Below are 6,000 nucleotides of genomic sequence, written 5' to 3'. Positions count from 1 at the left end.
TTTCTGGTTTTTTTTTAATCTGAAAAGGTTTTTATTTCAGGAGAAAAAAATGCTGCTTTTAAAAGACATTAAGGACGTTTTTATCTGGAACCGGCACAAAGATTGTTAGTGATCAAATTACACAGCAAGCAAAGTGTGTGGAAGGAGAGCCTAATCTACCATGTCAAGAACCTTCATCTTTAAATTTGCTCTCTATGGGCAAGCCACTGTCTCAGCCTAAGAAACACGATTGGCTTTGAAACAATTTAAGTGATGAAGGGTTGCTTCTCTGTCCATGTGCATTAAATTTTGGTCCTTGAAGTTGTTGTCTCTGGCCTTTCAGCCGTGATTGCTTTGTCCAGGCCAGAGGAATAGGCTGTTGTGAATTATTCCCATTATACAATTGCCTGAGTTACCTACATCTTACCTAACTGTATCTTTCCTTCATAAAGTTACCTGCTCTCTGAAAGAAAACTTAAAATTTTACTTTTATTCAAAGCGATGATAAACAGCATTTTTTTCCTTGTCATTCCCACAATGTTCCCAGTATCTTAAAATATTGGAAGAGTTTAGTATGTGCTTTTCCTTCCTTGTATGGACAGATGTCATCCTATTAGAGCTTGAAATATTCAAATGAAATGGCTTTATGTTTTACATGGTTATAAAACTACCAAATTAAAACAATGACATCATTGATTACCCTTTGATAGATGAAATTTATCTAAATTAATTATCTTTCATTATTTGCTAAAAATGTTCATATGTGAAAATTCACAATGATAGAACATCTGCTCAGCAGAGACCTTATCAAAGGTATTGTAATAAGCTATGTAATGAATGTTTTGGCTTTCAAAAGAGAAAATATTGTGTGTGGCATTTATTTAAATAATTTGTCTCAGCTCAGGATTTCCACCCCGCTTTAAGAAAGAGAAGCAGTTTTGCCGTGAAAACATTACAATTAAATCTGGAAGCTTTACAACCAGCGAAGTTAGAAGAATAACTTGGAAATATCTAAGTTACAGCAGCTAACACAGATAGGAGATGAAAAAGATTCATTTGAAGTCCTGCTTGGAGGCACAGTGAGTGGCGCTCTGCGTCGGGCTGGGTTTGAAATCGGCTCCGGGTGACTTGTTCTCAGTCCCCATCCGTCTGCTCACTTCTTCTGCTCTTCAGGAGTTTGTCTGTCAGACCTTTTGGAGATTTGATCCTGGGAGTAGCTGAAAGCCTGAGTCTGTTCTCCATTGAGTTTCCTTATGAAACGGCAAGTGTGTCTGTGTACAAGAAATGTATTATTCGAGTCATCTCTCCTACAGTTTCTTTTGCATGTAAAAAGTTTCTGTTGCTTATCCAGTTGGACTAGGAAGTGCATAGCATCCTTATATATGAGCTCTTGGTTGTCCTGTGAAGGTTCTTGACAAGATGCTCACAGTTCCTTATAAAGACTTTTTTTTTCCTCTAAATTTATTAATTTTTTTTTAAGTCTGTTACCTCCTTGACAGGAGGAAATGGAATTATAATATTATGAACTCAGTATGATAATACAGACTAAGGTAGAGGAGCTCAGATGTTTTCACATTCCATATGAGTGTTTTTTTCAAAGGCATTTTGTCCTGTGCCACATGAAAGATTTGTTTCAGTGGAAGCCTTTGAGGACTTTGCAGAAGTGAGAGTGTTTTCCCTCACATTCACCCAGCACCGGCTGTCAGCACCTGAAAGGGCACGTTGTTGACTCTGTTATGGGGCTTGTCATTCTTTATACGTGGAGGGATAAGTGATGGTCACTTTGACCCTCCAACCTGACATTAACATTCAGTCTAATTCTGGCTGTTTGGAAAGAAGGACAGCTTCACCCTGGGGAATGTGTTTGTGTGTTTCCTCCAGGTTTCAAGGAGGTCAAAGATAATTGTGAAGAGCTGGTTCATAGGGAGCTTGTTGGGCCTTTAGCCACCTTTCTACATTGGGCTCCTTGGGGCAGGGATTGGCAAATGACAGGATTACAGGTAATGTTTTTCTATTAGTGTCTCTCTATTGTATTAAAGAAGGCACCTGGCTATTCTGTAGTATTTTTGTGCCATTACAGAACATCACTCTCATGTAATTTTGTAGTTTGCTGAGTTATGTATTATTGTGTGACCCTTTGCTGATTAGGTAAAAATTGGCTCAGGTATATTTGGTTGTTTGTCATTATCTGAGTGTTTCTTAGATTTCTCTGTCCATAAAGTGTGCCAAATTAAGTCTGAATAATAACCTTCTCTGGTTCAAATCCACAGGAGGGGACTCAGGGTCAGCCTCCTTAATGGAAATAGGTTTCTGGCAAAGGCAGAACAAAAATGAACAAGGAACAAGGTTGCCCCTAGACTTATCACCTGCCTACTTCCAAAAATACTTCAGGATTTGCATGAAATAGTGGATATTTCTAGTCTTCTTGTTAATACTGATCTCTATCAATATTTACTTAGTCTGATCCATAAGTTATACTAGCACAGAGCAAATCTGAAAAATATGAGGAATTCTTGTAGCTGTGTGAGATGTAAATAAGGAATTTGAGCATGAACATCACAGACTATGTTATGGGCTCAGAATTAGGATGTCTGATGTCAATCAAAACACTGACCAGACTCCAAACAAGATGCCTGTGACCTTGTTGGGAGGAAGATGTGCAGACTGAGGGAATCTGAGACATGGAATTTAAACATATGTGGCTTAAACTGAACATATGGTGCTTTTACTGACTGGTACCTGTGCGTGTGCTTTGCCTATGGATAAAGCAATTAGTTCATTAGTAAATGCTGAGTAAGTGATAACTAATATGTCAGGAACTGAATAAATACACATAAACCATCCATATTCCTGTTTAGAAGTTATATATATATATGAACATAACCTTTAGGCTCTTTAAGAGCTCTTTAAGCCTGTTTGCACTGTGGAAGAAAAAATCAGGGTCTGGTGGATCTTGAGGGAGATTTTTGGGTTCTGTGAATAAAACTTTGACTTTGAACACAACATTTTACTGAACTTGGGTAGGACAGAAATAGATGATCTCATATTTTTAGATCCTGAATATAAAGCTATTTACTGCTTTGCAAGACACATTCCAAGGATTTTGTCTATAATTTAGTGCAGCCAAAATTTAAAAGTTTTACTGTATGCTGGACTCTAAAAATGTAGATTTAAGTCAAAAGGTATAAAAGATTTGAAAAGTATTATATAAAGTCTGAAAGTCATATGTAGGAAGTGCTGTGCACACTCTTTCTTCCCATCTCCCTTTCAGTTACAGTAATTTAGGTTTTAGTATATGATGAATTCTGTCATAAATTGCTACTGGAATATACTTTTCAACTTTGGAGTAAATTTTGCTGGAATTAATCTGCAAACTCTCCCATGTTTCAGTGAGAGATCAAAGAAAATCCCAAATGGAAAACATGCTTTCGAGAGGGGGGAAAAAAAGAGTTCTGAGTTCTTAAGCTCTTGTAATGAAGATAACTTAATTAAAATCAAAGCAAAACTAATTAAGAACTTAAAAGTGCAAGTTTTTAGTTGCATAATAGCTGAAAATATGGCAGAATGGGTTTACTATCACTGGGAGAAGTTCCTAGTCATGCAGACAGGTGATGCAGTCACCAGTGGATCTAAATGAAAATATACAGATTGTACTTCTCTGACTACTCCTGTTGGTCTTTCTGCTCTTTCTTAGTCATCCTGATCTTTTGCTTCTGAAAAAAAAAATAAATTGCTATTTTGGCAGCCAATTCCTCTTCTCTCCTGGAAGTTTTGTCTGAATCCACAGCTGGGGATAAACCAGCTGATAACTTGTATGTGTTTATCTTTTTATTTGTGGATTTCATGGCTCTTTCCTTGATCTTGCCGTTCTCAAATGGAAAAGGAGAGCACATTTACAGACACAACCCCTTAGTTTCCGTGGACCTTTTCTTGCCCTTTTCCTTTCTTGTAAAAGGAGAGGGAATTGAAAATTTCAAAGTTTTTTGTTTCACTTGAAACGTGGTGAAAATACTGTTCTTTAAGCGCAAAGTTTAACAAAATTGCATTCACAAAACATTCTTGCCTTGTGTTTATCTTAAGCTACTGTTATAAAAGCTTTAAAAAATTATGTTATGATGAACTTTCATCCCTAAACACTCATTCACATCGTGCTATATCATATCACTCAAAAGCTTCGGTTTGTGCTTAGTTTGCACATGCGGTTTTTCCGAACTTTTAGAGGAAGCCTAATGAGCAGACTCCCTGTTGTAACGGATCAAGACTTTAGCAGGCTGAGTTTTGTTCACTTTGAAGAATGCTGCCATATGGGAGGGTTGTTTTTTCAGGCTCTCAGGTGCTCTCAGCAGATGAGGATGGAAGTGCTCTGCAGACAGCACGCCAAGAACTGCCATCGGAGGGTGGTGGTGGGGTCACCTAGACCAGAGCAGAAGCCTGGCAGATCCACAGAGCACCCAAGCAAGGGGCTGCTGAAAGAAAGCAGGAAGGGACAGTGCTGACCCCTGCAGGGAAGCACAGTTCTAGAGATGGACAGTTTCTCTGTGTGCCTGGTTCCTTGACAAAGGCAGTTATTGATTAGATTCACGGCGAATCATTGAGACTCTCATGGTAGACTGAGGAAGCACTCAATTATATAGATGTTATCTCCTGTATAGTTCCTTTCAAGAACCCTGTTGACCTGCTTTTCATTATTGCATTCCTTCAAATAAGAAGGATCCAGATCCCTTTGACCTCTGCCAGTCCATGTGATCACAGACAGTGGTCTTTATCCCTTGTTATTTGAATGTATGTTTGCAGAGGCAACTGCCTTGTTAAGCCAGGAGCATTCCTGGTGTAGGCAGACATTGGTCACTGCCTTGTGTGCCTTTTTTTCCCCCTTTTCTCTTATCAGCATAATGGAATTTGGTTTTCCAACGTTGGTGTAATTGCATGAATTATATTTGTAATTGCTTTTCTAATGGAGATTTTGAGCTTTGTCCTCTTAAAAATGTGCTCATCTTTAAAAAACAAAAACACCACAAACACAATTTTGGCTCTGGAAATGTTGACTTTAAAACAAAGGCACCAGCCTTTCTTTTTTTTCTTTTTTTTTTTCAAACTTTCCTTCTAAGTGGCGCTGCCAGGTGTTTGCAGCACAGGATAGGAATATAGGATTACTATCCTTAGGGAGGCAAAGCTTTCATTTACCCATAGAGGAATGATTTCTAACCATCTGCTCCGTATCTCAAAGAACTGGGATGTTAAAAATGTGATTTTCTCATCCACTGGGAACCTGCCTGTGCAGTTCACATAATAAGGAAGGAAAAAGTGTGAGGAGAGGTGTCACTGAAAAGAACTGTTTTCCTCACTTCTAAGGCCATCCTAGACGACTTTTTTGGGAATAGTGTCTCCTTTTTTTGAAACCCTACTAATTGGTGCATGTTTGTGATTAACTGGTCCAATTAATTCTTTAAAGATAGCAGCTGAAAACAAAGATAATCCTATCATTATGCACAAGAAAATAGTTCAAAACAGCACTTTCAGAGACATGTAATACACTGTAGTACAAGGTTTCCATAAAGAAACAGAAATTTATTGTGGATTTCAAGAATACTATAAAAACAAATATTAAAGAGTTATTCATGCATGTGTTGCCCATACTACTGTGTATCTTTGAAATGCTAAAATTTACCAAGACATGCTATCAAAGCAGGACCTTTAATCATCTCCCTGAAAGCTTTAAGCAAAACCACTTCCATGTTCATGTAAACTTACACTCTTAATTATACAGTCGCTCATTTTTCTCAGAGAAAATAAACAACTTAAATGCCTGAGCACTGTTTGCTGTTTAAGTAAAGGGAAGAAATTAAGATATAACAAAAATGCCTTAATTCTTACGGGGTTCTAGAAGCTGTGATGTAGTTGGTTTAAACAATATTATATATGTTTACATAGTAGTTGCAAATTTGGCTTGTTTGAAACTGATTGACATCAACAGTTCAGAGCCTGACCTGGGAAATGAGGTCTGCACATATGAAATGATCA

The sequence above is a fragment of the Manacus candei genome, unplaced genomic scaffold (genome assembly GCF_025592945.1).
Source record: "Manacus candei isolate 608988 ecotype Guabito, Panama unplaced genomic scaffold, ASM2559294v1 h1tg000077l, whole genome shotgun sequence".
NCBI lineage: Eukaryota > Metazoa > Chordata > Aves > Passeriformes > Pipridae > Manacus > Manacus candei.
Note: the sequence above shows the minus strand (reverse complement) of the source record.